Genomic DNA, 16486 nt, shown 5'->3' with positions numbered 1-16486 from the left:
CATGGGGACCACACAGACCACAGCCTCAAGGCGTCTCGGCACTGCGGACTCTGGCTTTGTTTGTGGATTGGCTCTGAAGGGGCACTGGAGCTGCAGCGGGCTGGTCTGCCTGGCTATGGGCTGCACGAAGGCGCTGGGCTCTCATGTTACTATGGACCGCTCACTGTTGACCAGACACAAAACAGAGCTGCAGAGTTTAGTTCTAACCTGTGTTACATCTGCTCGTGGTTACACTTGTGTAGACCCAATTGTTATCTGGGGAATGGAAAACTCTGGGAAAATTAGCCTCTTGCGCAAGACAAAGTAGCCGGGCTTACACTGCATTTAGAACTTGGTTTGTCACCTGCCTCTCCCTTCCTTTCCCTTCATCTGACTCTTAGGATATATTCTGTGTGTGCACGGCTGAGGACGAATAAGGTACTCTCAAGGATGCAGGGTGCTTTTACTAGAAACTAATGCAGAAAAGTACAAAGAAACTATGTTCCCAAGCTACCACTAGCTGCCTCTTGAGTTAATTACGAAAGTCCTTTAGGAAGACAGTTAAGTGACACCAGCTAAGGGTGTCACAGCAGAACAGACCAGAGGGTAGAATGAATGGGAAGAAAGCATTCTCTCACCACGAAAGCATGCAGTTCTATTAGTGCATCCGTTGTTAACTAACAACCCTAGTAAGTGACAATATTCCAGCAAGTTATGCAAGCTATTGAGGATTAGGAGGCAGAATGAGCGGGGCGATAGGAAGTAGGGGCGCAACAGTGATTTGCTAGACATCTGCTAGTTGTTAGCAGCGTTCTTGAGAAGGGGCCCGGCATTCTGCCGCTTGTACCCGGGCGGGCAGGGCACACCGCCGGGGTCCCGGGCCGGGTAGGAGGGCAGAAGGGGAGGTCGGTGGCTCAGCACTTGCTGTGGTTTTGCCAGGCCTTCCGCCCCTTCTGCCAGTTGAGGATCCATGGCCCAAGGGCGCTCACAACACCCATCATAAATGATTCCCACCAAACAGGGCTTCGTCTGAGAGCGAGCTCACGTTCCTTCCAGAATAAAAACATCCCCTCCATGGCTCGTTTGGTCAGCAGATGAAAACACATGGGATTTCTTGCATTGAAAGTTTAGCCAGAGAGAGACATGGTAGCCGCTGAGAAGCCAAGAATAAAGAAGAGCTCCATCAGGAAAGGAAAAGAAAGGGAAAAAAAACCCAGAGTTTAGGAAGCACCAGGCACAGACAGGAGGGGAAGAGAATGTAGGAATGATAGCCAAGGGAAGAGGAGGAGGAAGGAGAGAGGAAAGCAGGCTGGGAGGGGAAGGGGGGGACAGAGGCTCAACTGTGAGGAAAGAAGTATTTTGCGCCTGTGCTGGTCCTGGGGCCTGAGCCCTCTGAGCTTTTCCCCCCTCAAGGTTGGTGAACTATCACTTGAGCCACAGCTCCACTTCCAGCTTTTGTGGTGGTTAATTGGAAATTAAGAGTCCCAAGACTTTCTTGTCCAGGTTGGCCTTGAACCATGATCCTCAGATCTCAGCCTTCTAAATAGCGAAGATTACAGGTGTGAGCAACAGGCCCCTGCTCTGACAAAAAACCAAAACCAAAAATAAAACCCCCTTTTTTTTAATATTCAAGATCCGAGTTAGCCATTATTGTCATTGTGTAGAAATGAAGACATCAAAGATGTTTCACCAAAAATTGTGCACAGTGGTAATTACACGTAAGAACTACCTATAGTTTGGGTTAAAAAAAAAATATATATATATAACTGTATTTTTTTTGTCTTTTTTTTTTGGTACTGGAGATCAAACCCAGGACATTATACTTGCTAGGCAAGCGCTTTGCCACTGAGCTACATCAGAAACTACCTTTGCTAGTCTCTAAACTCTCTTTGCTAGTCACCTTCCTCCCCCCCCACCCCCCCCGCTTCCCACTTAACCACACTCCCTCCCTTGATTTGCACCATCTCCTCACATCTCCAAACAACACCATGTCCACCGAAGGCCCACTGCACAGGTACACCATGCCTGCCCGGAGCAAGACACAGCAATGTTCCACTCATGGCTAACAATGTGGATACACTGTTTAATCACTAGAATGAGGCAGGCTACTTTAAGTCAAATATTCTATTAGGCTTGAGACGAAATGAATTTTTTTCTTTTTCTGTGGATAACATTTTCCTTCACCTGAAACACTACAACAATCCTTACAAAAAGAATGCCCCTTCTTTGAAGAACATTCCAGAATTTCTCCGCCTAAGAGCGTCTGGATGGTCCAGTTTCTAGGAAGGGCAGTTGATCTGTGGTATGTCCAAACGCTAGTGTGTGACATCTGTAACCACAGGCATCGAATCAGTGGCATAATTCAAATCCCTTAAACTTTTACCCACATCAAAATGGCGCCCAGAGACACGCTGGCGTGGGCGGGCGCGCCAGGTCTTGTTCAATCACGCCGTTACATCACAGAGCCGAAGGACTGAGGGTCAGCACTTCTGCGGTTTGCGTAACACCTCGGCAGAAATTTACATGACTTATGACACATGTCACGTGCAAGGGGAACTTTCTATAAATATTAAAATTGGAAGGAAGCAAACGGCTCTCGCTCGGGAGGTGATGGAAAATAGTAGTTTCTCTAAAAAGAGCTGAGGAAGTAGGGGGCGTGGGGCGTGGCTCCGAGGCCCGACGCGGGCTTGGCCTGCAGGAGGCCCTGGATCTGCTTCTCGGGGACCCCCAAAAGGCAAAAGCACAGAAATCCTGGAGCTGTTAGGGGATGGCTAAAGTCTGATTTGTGCACACACGTTTACATGGGTGTGATTACAGACACTGATGACAGTGATCGGAAGCGTAGGCTCCGGTGAGATGGCGAGTCGTGAAGGAAGCGGGGGGCGGTGGGTGCAGGCTGCAGGAGGCGCCCCCCCCGCAGGCCTCGGCCTCTGTGGGAGTGGGCGTCTCCAGCCAAGCCAGGCTCCTGCACACTGCCGCAGGGTGTGTCCGGCACAGTGGGTGACACGGCGAAGGGCCCCTACGGTGAGTGAGCGTGCCCCCCCCAGGACACAGCTCCCCATGTCTCCATCCATGCTGGACACTGCAGCCCTCTGGGGGAGAAGCTTTCTTCTCAGTCCACTCTGGAGACATTTATGAAAGGCCAAAATCACGCACTTGACCGTGCACTTGCTTGTGCCAGGAAGTCGCCAACGCCAAAGCCACAGCAGCCATCACACCTGAACCCCTAGGCAAGGTATCACCCTGTCTGCTGCCCAGCGGGCCAGCAGGGCCTCTGCACCCCCTGGACAGGTTCTGCAACCACTTCCAGGCTGCTTTCTCCACAGACCTCTGCCAGCCAGGACAATCTGGTGAAATCGTCTCCCTGGTCTGAAGACCTGGAATTCTCCTCCCCCTGCATTCCGGATCCATTATCATCCAGCCAAGCCTCTACCTCCAAACCTCCGTCTCCAAACCTCCATCACCAACATAGCTCTGCCTCTCCTACCACCCTTCCACACGACTTACTTCATTACACTGGGAATGGTTTTCCCTTCCTCTTTGACTATCTCAAGCTGGGAATAAATAGTATTTGTCATTTGTTTATTTTCAGATACTGGGGTTTTAACACAAGACCTCAAGTTTGCTTGGCCAGCAGGTTTTCTATCTCTTAAGCCACACCTCAGCCTGGCTTTTTGGTTGGTTATTTTTGAGATGGAGTCTCTGTGTGTGTGTGTGTGTGTGTGTGTGTGTGTGAGAGAGAGAGAGAGAGAGAGAGAGAGGTGTGTGTGTGTGAGAGAGAGAGACAGAGAGAGAGAGAGAGAGAGAGAGAGAGAGAGAGAGAGAGAGAGAGAGAGAGAGAGAGAGAGAGAGAGAGAGAGAGAGAGAGAGAGAGAGAGAGTTGTCAGTCCTGGGGCTTGAGCTCAGGGCTGGGCACAGTTCCTGAGCTTTTTCCTTCAAGGTCAGCACTCTACCACTTGAGCCATTCCTTCACTTCTGGCTTTTTTGGTGGTTAGTTGGAAATAAGAGTCTCATGGACTTTCCTGCCTAGGCTGGCTTTGAACTTCAGTCCTCAGCTCTCAGACTCTTCAGTAACAAGAATTATAGGCATGAGCCACTGGTGCCCAGCTAGAAATGGAAATCTTGTGGATTTTTCTGCTCAGGCTAGCTTTGAACTTAGATCCTCTGGACCTCAGTCTCCTGAGTAGTTAAGATTACTGTTAAGATTATAGCCATTGGCAGAACTTTTAAAGTTTTTTTAAGTGATATCCAGTTTTGATTTTATTTACTTTTATTCTTAATTGACATGTAACAGTTGTGCATGTTTATGGAGGGCAGCATGAGGAATTCACTACATGTGTGCAATGTACGACAATCAGATCTGACGGATGTGCAAGCCGGGGCTGAGCCAGCACCTAGCAAACTTGGGCCCTCTGCAAAGTTTTCAAACCATCTTGAAATCCCAGGCTCCCAGCAGGCTCCCAGCAGGCACTGCTTCTGCTTCCCCGCCCCCCCCCCCCAATCTGCATGGAATACTTGCTCAGGATATTTCACACCAACAGAATCAAGCTCTGGTTCCTACTTTCTTTCTTTCTTTCTTTTTTTGTCAATGCCGGGGCTTGAACTCAGGGCCTGGGTGCTGTCCCTGGGCCTCTTTGTGCTCAAAGCTAGTGCTTTACCACTTGAGCCACAGCACCACTTCCAGCCTTTTCTGAGTATTTTATTGGAAAGAAGAATCTCCCGGCCTTTCCTGCCCAGGCTGGCTTCCAACCACAATCCTTAGATCTCAGCCTCCTGAGTAGCCAAGATTACAGGTGTGAGCCACCAACGCCCAGCCCTCTGTAGATCCTTAAATGTCGTAGTCTGAGCTCCTGAGGTCTTGGGTACGAGGCTCTCTCTTCCTGTCCTTCCCACCCGGCCGTGGATCTTATTCTCCTTGAAATCTGCAGTCTGCCTTGCCTGGCCCTGAGCCCATTTTCACTTGTGTCCCTTTGGACTCATGTAGGTTCCAGGCTCCTACCTAAAGAGCACGGCTTCCCATTCTGAGCCTAGAACTTGCCCGAACAGATGTTTTTCGTTCCTGTGCCCTGCAGTGCGCGAAGGGGGTTACACGTTAAGGAAAAGGAAGTCTCAATAATCAAAGGAGCAAAGCCCGCAGCCCAGCCCTCTCTCCCTTCCCCTGCTACCTTCTCTCCGAGGGAGAAGGGTCCCCCCCACGTCTAGCGGGCACAGCGGGGCGGGGGGGGGGGGAGGCATGGCGTCACAGGGCAGGGAAGAGGCTCATTTATCCGCTTTGCTCTTCCACATCAGTCTGTTTCGTCCTTGGAAAAGATGAGCTGTTAAAATAATGATGATGACAGTGTTTGTCATCCACAGAAAGCATCAGTGAGCGGGTGAAAGCATAGGGGTTTTACCTCGCACGACGGAAACGGAAAGGGAGCCCCTTCTACTTCACACGCGGAGAGTGCGTCGCGTCACGCCCCATGCCGTGCCAGCTCTCCACTCTTCTCCGCCTGAGGACTTAGCAGAAGTCGCTCAGATGCTGCGGAGGGCCTGTGAGGGGCCGGAAAACCTGTTCGTCTGACCAGCACGGCCGGGCCCAAGTCTATCATTAACATTCTTCCTTCTCTCCAAGCCCCGGGTTCAGAACTGCACGATGGGGATTTCTTCTGGTATTGATCTATATGACTGACTGTCGTAGAAACAGGATCTAAGAGGTAAGTTTGCACTACAGGGGGCAGTTTAGGGAAGAGACAGGGATTCCCCTGACCCCGTGGGAAACCCGCACTGTGCACCTGCCCCTGTGCTGCGGGGCCTTGGGGGAGGGAGGGGAGTGGGCAGGGCCGGGGCAGGGCGTGGCCAGCCGTGCCACACTGGCGCCCGGCCCACAGGGTACAAATGTCCACACTGAGAAAACACAAGACACCGAGCCATCTCCAAACCCGTGTGCATCCTTCAGAAGACAGCGGACGTGAGACCGCAACTCAGGGAGGACCCGGCTTCGCATTCTGCTTTATCCAGGCTAAGAAGAAAACCAGCTTGCTTTTTTTTAACAGAGTTAAAAGCTCGTGGTTTCCAACCCAAAGTGCATTCACCAGGAAAACCAGCCAGATTTTATATTAAAAAAAAAAAAAGTTAAACCCAGTGATCTGCGTGTTGTGTATTTTGGGGACCAGCAAGCATCCAAACAGGCGGCCTTGAGTGTTGGTGTAAATACATGTGCTCATTGTGCCCAGCTGCACTGTGCAGTTGCTCGGTCACGGGCTCCGCTCGGCCGGCCCGGGGAGATGCTGTCTTCTCCTGACTTAGAAGCTCCACCCCCCCCCCTTACACAGCTGTGTTCTCCATGGGCAGATTTTGGTTCCTGGGTGAGGATTCACAGTGCTACACTGCCAGTGGCCACTCACTCAGCGTGGAGTTTGTGCAATAACGTAAACAAACGGGCGTAAAGCACCAAATCTGAAAGTCTGCTGACATCCACCCCAGGCCCTGTCCGAGGGAGAAAACTCATCCACTTCATTTCATAGAAATTCCTCCAGACCCCCTTCCTCTCTCTCCACCATTCACGACCAGAACCAATGTCTAAGTGGTCAGTAACGTAGTATTTTGTCAAGTTCAACACAAAACTGCAATGGCAGATGATTCCTGGACACAGAGCCTGGGAATGGCATTGAGAACCTGGTTCTCAAATAATCTTTTCACACGGGTGCAGGCCTGCAGATACGACTCCAACGTTTGTGATCTGTGGCCTAAGGTTTGGTCCCAAGAAACTGCCCCTCCCCCCAAAAAGAAATAAAAAGCATTGAGTTTACATTTGTTCTTTGAATGATCATCTTACTAGAAGCACTTTTGTGAGTTGTCCTCTGCATTATCTTATACTAAGGACTAAACTCTCAGAAACTCTGCCATCAACGAGGCAGACAGAAGAGAGAAGAAAGAGGCAATGTCTCTGATACAAAATATCTGAAGGCCTTAAAAAAAAAAAAGCCAAGCTAGAGAAGATACTAAGACATAAGTCTGACACAAAAGTGTCACAAAAGCAAGCCCAAGAAAGCAGTGGGAAAAACGTAATCTCCAACCTAGGTCAAAGGCAAATGCTGTTAATTTTCCCACTGGGATTTCTAGAACAATGCAAAGAAAATAAGTGGAGAGAGAACTAATGTGAGGGTCGATGCTGTCCTCAGTTGACGAGGAAATCTATAGGCAACTCTACACAGTTCGCACAGATTTGGGGAGACCCCCTAATCACTTCCTAATTTAAATCTACTATTTTCCAAACCACCCCCACACAGTGTGAGGGACGATGCTCACCTGACGTTCTCCTGTGGGTGGGAAGTCTTTATTGCAGGTTCAAATCCTGTCAGGAGTTGGAAAAACAAATAACTATCATGAGGCCAACTAATTATAGGGGGGAAAAATCCTGGGTATGATACATGTATATTTTTAAAGAAAAAAATTAAAAGAAGAGGGCTTTAAAGGAAAGTAACTCAGGAAGCATTTTTAAGAGCTCTATATGCCAGTGTGTGTACTAAAGGTCAAACAGATCACAGGCCCTAGGGAAGAACAAAACCAAACCTAACTAACAAGTGGCTGGGCGTAAAAAGGCTGGAGGGGGTGAGGGGAAGGATGGGTTTTTAAGGTTTTCTTTCCTTCCCCAATAGGCAAAAAGTCAGGCAAATCCATTATGTGAAACAAAGTCAAGTACAAAATAAAGGTTGGGTAGAATGGAAAGATGTCAGGTCATGACTTTACACTTTCCTTCTGTAGAGTCTTCATGTTTAGTTAAAAAAAATTAAAGCTATACATGCATGTTTTAATTACAAAAGTAACTTATGTAACACTGGCTAGAGTTCAAAAAAAAGAAAGAAAGAAAGAACAAAATACAAAGCCCTCTGTATCCGGCTACTTGAATCTAACTGTTACTATTTTGTATATTTCCTCCAGATGCCTTTTAAAAAAGTCACAATCAATACTACACATACATTATAATCCTCCTTTTTTTCCCACCTAATTCTTTCAGCGTTGCTAGTAGTTTTCTAAGTTATCACAGACATTGTATAACATCCCACAGAGTGATACATGATAATTTATTTAACCGGTCTCTGACGGTGGAGTATTTATGTAATTGCCCAAGGTGGAGTCCTTTGGTTTTTGAGACAGGATTCTGCTTTGTAGCCTAGGCTGACGCGGTCAAACTCATGGGATCCTGTGGTCTCAGCCTCTTGGGTACTGAGATTACAGGTGTAGACTACTATACCTGGCTCACATAGAGGTTTCTTATCACGAAGTCTTTTTTTTTTTTTTTTTAAATGAAAGTCGCTGTGCACATGCCTTTTTCCGATATCCTCCAGCCCTTTGGAAACTGTCCCAGAAGTGGGGGTGTAGCACCAGAGTACATGGACATATTGCAATAAGATTGCCCAATCTTTTCTATGCAGGCGCAATCTTGGTGACATCAGAGATATAGGAATACGGATTCCTTAATCCATGATTTTTTTTTAAAGGTGAGTAGGAGTTAAGCTAGGGCTTTGTCCCCCAGCTGTACCCTCAGCTCCAATCCCTAAATTAGAAAATTTTAGACAAGGGGGGGAAATAAAAACCTATCAGCCGTCACTAGGAAAGGTATATAATCTACTTAAAGAATTTTTTTTTTTTTTACTTTTTTTTCGCAGCAGTACTGGGGATTGAACTCGGGGCCTTGGGACTTGCTAGACAGGCACAGGGCACTTGAGCCTTGGCCTCAGTCCTTTTTGCTTTAATTATTTTCCTGACAGGGTCTTGAGCTTTGGTCAGGGACTTATCTCTGACTATACAGTGCTGGGCCTGCAGGCACACACCACCTCGCTCAGCTCATTCGCTGAGATATGACTTTGGGAACTTTTTGTTGGCTTTGAACCACTGAGCTCCCGATCTCTGTCCCCAGATTACAGACAGGAGCCACCATACCTGCCTACATCATGCCTCTATTAAGCAGGATTCCAGCTTTATAAATGGCATCTTCAAAACCCATCTCATTCAGACCCTTGCTCTGAGCCATCCCCCATCGCCATTGGCATGGGGACTCTGGAATCCTAAGGACCACAGAAGACTAAACGCACCACCGAGGCTGACACGGGATGAGCCAGCTGCTGGCCCCACAGGAGCCTGTGGACGGCAGCCTTGGATTTTTCTAAGTCATAAAACGATGAGCCAGTTGGGTGGTTTTGCAGTGTGGCCCCAAGAGATTGAATGGGTGGGAAGAAATTCAGCAACCACAGACCAGGGTTGGCCTGCTAAACAGAATCCACACTAATTGCCTTGACAATGGCTCCCCAAACTCTCTGGGATTCCAAAGCAGTCCCCTACACCAGAACCCCTGAACCCAAGACCACGAGACTCCATCCTCTGAGTCCTCTCCCAGTGGGCCTGAGGTGGGGGCATTTCTAGCAAATTCCCAAAGGATGCTGGGACAGCAGGGGCTAGCACCACACTCCGAGAGCTCTCACATCAGACTACTTCCTAATTCTTAAAAAACAAAACAAAACACCAGCACGCCGTACCACAAACACGTAGAACTCAGATGAATGGCACCTAGAAACTGATTTGTCTGTGGTTCTCAGACATTGAACTTCCCCAGGCCTAAAAAGCCAACAAATTTGAACCTTGTTGAACACAAAGTTTAAAAATATTATATTGCCTTTAAATAAAACCAGGATGTCTCTAACTAGCTCCAAATGCTTTGGGAAAACATGCACTAATCGCACACTGCCAAATGCCTGCCTGGGCATTTTCTTCCTTCTTCTGGATTATATTGACATATGCAAATAATTTTTTGAAGTTTCGACTTCACTTACATTTATATCATTCATATGTTTACTCTCTCTTTTATAAACCTTATCCAGTGTATAAAACAAGGGAAAGAATTTATATGGGTATACTTTTCCAAGCAATCAAAAACTTGTTTACACCAGTAATTATCAACTGCCAGAGAAAGGACAGCATTCAGCAGGCGAGCCTGGGATCTCTGCTTGAGCTGCAGAGACCAGCAGACCAGCAGCTTCCTGCAGAGAACTGAATGGCAAATGAGCTTAGTCACCGGGCACAAGGGTAGCCGGTGCTTATCTGTTAAGTACTACCAGCCAGCTGAGTCACGGGATGAAGGAGCTTGCTTTCTGGGTGGCTCCTATGCATGTATTGGCAACAGATATATACTGGCATGCCCTATTTTCAGGTAAAAGAAAAGGGAAAAAAACCCACCTGTCTACAATTCTATGATCTATGGATCTGTGAAGGGATTAAGCACTGCTTTAGAGTTATTGGAGACACTTTTTTTGTTTGGTGAAATGACTGAGAAGACCCTCTCATTTCCATCTGCATGCACTCCTGAGCACCGCCGGGCTAACATCACAGATAATAAGGGCCTTGGTGAAGTGGTACTTGAATAAATAAACTATCTACCAGGCCTGGCACTGGTGGCTCACATCTGTCATAATCCTAGCTACTTAGGAAGCTGAGATCTGAGGATCACAATTTGAAGCCAGCCTGGGGTTGAGAAGTCCCTGTGAGACTCTTATTTCTAATTAACCACTCAAACACGGGAGGTGGAGCAGTGGCTCAAAGTAGTAGAGCATTAGCTGTGGGCAGAGAGCTAGAGATAGCACCCAGGCCCTGAGTTCAAGCCCCACAACTGATAAAACATACACACACACACACACACACACACACACACACACACACACACACACACACACACACACTCAGGCACGCGCACACACACATACACACACACAGACAGAGCTATCGACTAGCCTATAACTCTTAACTTCTATTTCCAAATGGCTTGTTTTTCCTTTGGGGGTCTTAAATAGTTTGACTAACATTTGCATATTGTCTTGATTTGGGGGGGAGGAGAAAAAAAAGACTGCACATATATGCTGTCATACTTGCTTCATGGGGAAATGGGGAGAAATGTTACTTTAAATTTATTTTCCCCTCTTTTCCCACTATTTCCTAATGATCAAAGACGGAGACTGTGTTCCTTAAAGGAATAAGGCCTTTATGATTATTTTTAAAGGCTTTGTCTCCAGTATTCAACTCTCAGGTTTTTGCTGATGGCGCGGTGGGGAGTCCGGTGTTACAGAGGTAGACTCGTAGCCCTTTGGATGACAGTGACGGGGAGGTGGGATGGAGGCCCCAGGGGCTGGGTCAAGGTGAAGAAAAGAAGTCGTGTTCCCAGAGCTTCGCTGACCTCATGCCCTCAGTGTGAGGTGTCCTCAGCACCCTGGGTCCTAAGGGCTGTGTAACCGCACCCCCCCCAACTGCGGGGCAGAGCTCCCCCGCTCCTGCAGTTCCTCAGGGAGGAGAGGACATGGGCCGACCGAGTGGCTGCTTTAAAGGGCTGCAAGCAGCCCAAGAATTGCAAAGAGCCACAGAGGCAAAGCCAAACCAACCTTGGTTCCAGGGCCCAGTAACCAGCTACACCCCGTGCTACACCCGCCAGAGCCCAGGACCCGGGCCATCTCCTCCGGGAATCTCCCCCACCCCCCATTGCCTCCTTATCAGCAGCAGCCGGGCTTATGCTAATCTGAATCTGAACTCTTCTTCGCCAGATGGTCTTTCTCAGCGCACCTGACCCTCCAGAGGCCAGGTGAGCACAAAAACTGAGGTCGCTTTAAAAGAAAAAAGTGAAGCAATGAACCACGGCCATGGCTACCCTGCCCTTGCCTCAAACCACACAGCACCGGGGTGAAACCGCACAGCACCCGGGAACAACTCCGCAACACAGAGCCTGACCAGCAGGCCGGCAGCACGGTAGAACATGGGGTACTTGGTCAGTGCGAGGTCTGGGCGGTGACCCCCACCACCCAAGACATAATGAACAGAAATAGACATGTGATTTTAAAAATTAAAATTAAAAAAAGATCAATGCAAATGTTTCCTAAACAGATATGTGATGAAACTGACCAACAGGATCCATGGAGGTCTGAAAAGCTCTGCTGTCCTTGAAGGAAACTGCAGGGATTGATGATGTCTGGAGAAGAACCCCATGGCATGAGGTTCCCCCAAAAGGAAGTAGCTGAGGGGGTGCTCCCCACCCCCAAGGAAGGGGGAGACCCTGGCCACCCACCAGCCTGGCTTCACCTTCCCTGGCCTTGGCCTCCCCATCCTCTCCCCTTGGCCCCTGCGTGGGCTTGGCAGCTCCCGGTTCCAGAGCCGAGGGGCTGCCAGCTCCACCCCGTGGCGCAGGCCCAGGGATTCAAGGGCAGCACAGGCCTCGCACCCTGTCCAAGGCCCTGCGGCCTGTACAGAGCTCCCGACCCCATCTCAAGAACAACGCCCAGTCACCTCCCAGCTCCTAAGGAGGAAATCCCATGTGTTATTTGGACAAAATGCTCGGGGAACTGAGGTTGTCCACTTCATATTAGTGAATGGGGAGCAGAAGACACATGAACTTTTCAAGTCCCTAGAAAACAGCTGTGGGCCAGGGCCCGTGGAAAGGAAGGGAGCTGACTGGAATCAGCAGGCGCCAGTCAAGGGCTTTGGGCCCAGGAAGAGCGCTGTGCGAAAGAAGGACCGTAGGCCGGGCTGTAAAGCACACTCGCTCCTGGACAGCAGAGAGTCATCTTTTATGGTGCACTGTAAAAAATGCACCAAGATCTCGGCTTTATTCAATAAGAGCACCATCTGCACCATTCAGACACATTCATGTCGATGTGCCCACATCATGCTTGTGAAAGACAGAAGACCGACAACTGACTGATTTTTGCTCAAAGTCACCATGAAGTAGGAAAGGCTTCATGAACTGGTGACACAGGGCGGCAGTGTTGACACAGGGCGGCCGGGGCACTGTCACCCTGAGAACAGGATTCTCCTCCAAGGGAGCTTTAGGGGAAACAGCAGTGTCACACGATCTTTAGAATAGTAGCTCAATTCAATTCAGGGCCAAGCTCTTATCATTGAAGCTGATAATGTCTTAAAGTCATCCCAAAAAAAGCAAAGGATAATAACTGCATGGTTTTTCCCACCTCACAAACCAGGAAACCAAAGGTGACAAAGGTGAGCACCGTGTTCCCCGCTGGAAGAATGCACGCGGCCAAACAACCGCAAGCGTTCACACTCGCAATGAAACACTGACATACATGTTCATGGATGCACATTTATGGTTGAAGAGAAATTACAGAACACATAAACTTGTTTCTTAACGTAACAGTTTAAGCAGACACTATTATCAGTGGTACTTTCTTAACATCTATCATAAAAAATCCACTCTCTCCCTCCTCCCCCCCCCAGCCACCACAAACAGCCAATATTTGAGTCAAATTCTGGTGAAAGCAAATAAAAGTTAAAACATGACACGTTGTTACGATTTAAAACCTATACTGCATTACTCTCGGAAGCCTACCTTTCTGCTGTGAGAAAATACGCGACTTAAACAAAACACCTCCAGGAAGAGAGAAAATAATCTTAAAATTAATATTTTTGATCTTGTATGCTTCCAAGCTAGAGTGATAGACCCAGAGGCTGGAAGCCTGGAAGATATGTGTCTGTAGATGGCCCTGGTTTTCATGGGGTCTGTTTAGATCAGTGTCAAAGGACCTTTGCCATTGGTCAAAGTCGCAGCTCTTACATTGCTTAGAGGTGTTGAGAATTAAGGAACAGATCATGGAGAAATCTGCCACATAAAACTAAGAAAAGCAGGGTATTCAGCTCCACACTTTTGTACAGAAGCATGTGTTTACACTTACAGATTGATGACTTAAATCAAGTTTTCTTGACTAGCAATTTAAAAAAAAAATCCTCTACAGCTGGTGTTTGCTTAGTGGAATCTGAATTCCCAGTACCTCTGCCACACCTTGCGACCAGTATGGCTCAAGTGAATGAGTTCAGTAAAATATCCCAGGATTAGGATGACTATGTTCTGTCAGATATACTAGGAACACAGACAGGGGTCTTAGAAAAGAAGTGAAACTAGGGGCCAGAATACACTAAACGTTTGGAAATGTTATCTTAATGTACTTTTTCCCCCTACCCTGCAAAGCCGCCTGTTCTTGAGCATTTTATGACTTAAAAATAAAATGCGTTATCCTTTTACACAACTTCCACACCCACAGCTATCTTGACAATGAAGGCTAATTAAAAGGTTAACATCCTTGTGTTCAGAGAATTATAGAAAAGAGAAAACATTGGTTTAGATGCAGACCGCTCGCTGCTTAAAAACAATCAGTTTCTACTTTCCTAATCCCCGCGCCCAGCTCTCACTCCGGGTGAACGTCAAATGTCTCAGGGATGTCAGGATCCAGCGTTGGGACCCGAGCCTGCGGGAAGCCGGTCCCCGCAGGGTGATGGAGGGGACCGGTCTTCAGACCGAGGCCGGGCCGGCCGGGACGGGGCGGGCGGCGCGCATTTTGCAGGAACAATAAGAATAAAAAGGGGAGGACATTCTCTGGGATGTAAAACGTCTCCGGCCGGCCCCGCTCCCCAGTGGCCCCGCTTTCTGGCAACTTCTACCAGAGCTAGGAAACGCGCCCTTCCACGCCAAGAGGTTTTCCACAACTAGACAGGAATACCAGCGCGGCCGGGGTCCCCCGGTGTCGCGCGTTCCCTCCGGGGAGCAGATGATGGGATGCAGCGCCCCCCACCCCCCGGGCCCGGCCTCAGGTCTTCCCGCGGCCAGGGCAGTGATCAGCAAAGGACCGGTCGGGTCCCGGCAGGACTCGAACCCGGGGCCGCGGGCACGGCGGGGCGCGCGGCGAGCCCGGGGCGGGCGGGCGCGGGGCGCGGGGCACGGGGCGCACCTTCGCTCCGCGGACCGAGGGACGGACGGGACGGAACTACTACTGCCCCCCAAAGTGACTCGAGCGCGGACCCCCCACCCCCCAGTCCCGAGAGATAAACAGCCCGAGTGCCCAGGGCTCGGGGCGGGAGGTTCCCGCCGCGCGGGGGGGCGCGGGGCGCGGCGGGGCCGGGCGCACCTGATGCCCGCGGCCCGGGACGCCGCCCGCCGCCCGCCGCCCGCCGCCCGCCGCCCGCCGCGGGGATGGCTGGCCCCGCGTCACCTCGCACCCGGCCCCGACCCGCCGCGGGGACGCCGCGCCGCGCCCCCCGCGGACAGCCTCGTCCCGCGCCCCTCCCGTCAGTCCCGGGCCCCGGGAACCCCGACGCCGGCCCGGGGCGGGGCGGAGCGCGCGCGGCGCGGGGCGGCGCGGGGCCGGCCGCACACTCACCTCGCCTCGGAGCGGGCGGCGCGGGGCGGCGCGGGGCGGCTCGGCCGGGGCTGCGCGCGGCGAAGGCCCCGCCGTACCTAGCGCCCGGCCTTATATAAAAGCGGCGCGCGGCGCGGTGACTCCCAGCTCGGCCTCCTCACCTCGGCTCCTCCCCCGAGCACCGGGCGCCCAGCACCCGGCGCCCCGCCGCCCCGCCGCCCTGCCGCGCGCCCGCCTCCGCGCCGGCCCCGCGGGGTCCCGCGCCCGGCCCCGGGCGCCACGTGACGCCGGCCGGCCCTCCCCCGCCCCCCGCCGGGCCGCAGCCCCGCGCCCGCCCCGGACGCCCGGCCCCGTCCTCCAGCCCGGTGCGCCCGGCCCGGGGTCCCGTCGGCTCTGACCGGCGGCGGCGGCGGCCCCGGGGACCCCGCGGGCGGCCCGAGCGCCCCGGGCGGCGGCTCCGGCCCCGAGCGCCGGGCCGGGAGGGCGCGGGGCCCGCCGGGGCCGCTCCGCTCCCCGCGCCCGCCGCTGGGAGGCGGCCCCGAACCGGCCCCGTTTCCCGGGGAGGGACCCGCGGCGGGGCGCGCGGCCGGGCCCGGGACGGCCGCGAGGTGACGCCGTCTTCAGGTAGCGAAGCCCGTCGGGGGCGCCCGGCTTCCCCTCGGGGACCCCACGGTCCCCCGCGCCGGGCCCGCATCGGCGTGGACATCACGTCGGGGCGCAGCACGGAGCCGCCGCCTCCCGCACTGCTCCCCACGCCGGGGCCGGGGCCGCGCGGCCTTCAGCTCAGAGCGGGCCTTGCCCTGCCGCTCGAGGCCCGGGGACCCCCGGGGACCCCGACGTCCAGGAGCGCGAGCCCCGCTTCCCCCTCTCGTGTCACAGGCTCCCGCCCGAGCGTCCGGTCTGGGCTTGCGGCCTCCAGCCAAGGGCGCGCTCCCCTTCCCTCCAGTACGGAAGGGAGAAAGACACACATGCACTCACGTGCACACACACCCCACGCACACACACCATATACATGCACACACGCACATACACGCATGCACACACATACACTCCCACCCACACCATATACACACGCACTCACACATGCACTCACATGCACATGCACACATACACATGCACACATATACACAATGCACTCACACATGCACACATGCACACACATGCACATATGCACATATACACACATGCACACATATATACATATTATGCACGTGTGCACATATACACTCACACCCACACACATACATGCACTCACATGTGCACAGTGCACATATACACACATGCACACACATGCGTGTGTCCACATATACACTCACACCACACACATACATGCACACAATGCACCC

The 16486-nt window shown here is 51.6% G+C and overlaps 1 protein-coding gene across 2 annotated transcripts in view; it reads right to left on the bottom strand.

Annotated features, from left to right (window-relative positions):
- Positions 1-15264, bottom strand: part of LOC138822712 (peroxisome proliferator-activated receptor gamma) — a 106695-nt gene extending 91431 nt beyond the window's left edge. The window contains exons 1-2 of one of the 2 annotated variants that reach the window (XM_070015588.1): positions 15162-15238; positions 7270-7315 (exon numbers count right to left, since the gene is read on the bottom strand). The gene's annotated coding sequence lies outside the window, so the exon portion shown is untranslated. Of the gene's footprint in view, positions 1-7269; positions 7316-15161 lie in introns of both variants that reach the window. The other variant, XM_070015587.1, reaches the window with a different exon arrangement.
- Between the last annotated feature and the right edge of the window lie 1222 nt (positions 15265-16486).

The sequence above is a fragment of the Dipodomys merriami genome, unplaced genomic scaffold (assembly GCF_024711535.1).
Source record: "Dipodomys merriami isolate MVZ:Mamm:240054 unplaced genomic scaffold, mDipMer1.0.p SCAF_114, whole genome shotgun sequence".
NCBI classification, from domain to species: domain Eukaryota; kingdom Metazoa; phylum Chordata; class Mammalia; order Rodentia; family Heteromyidae; genus Dipodomys; species Dipodomys merriami.
The sequence above is the reverse complement of the archived record's forward strand: the minus strand, read 5'-3'. Positions and strand labels throughout refer to the sequence as shown.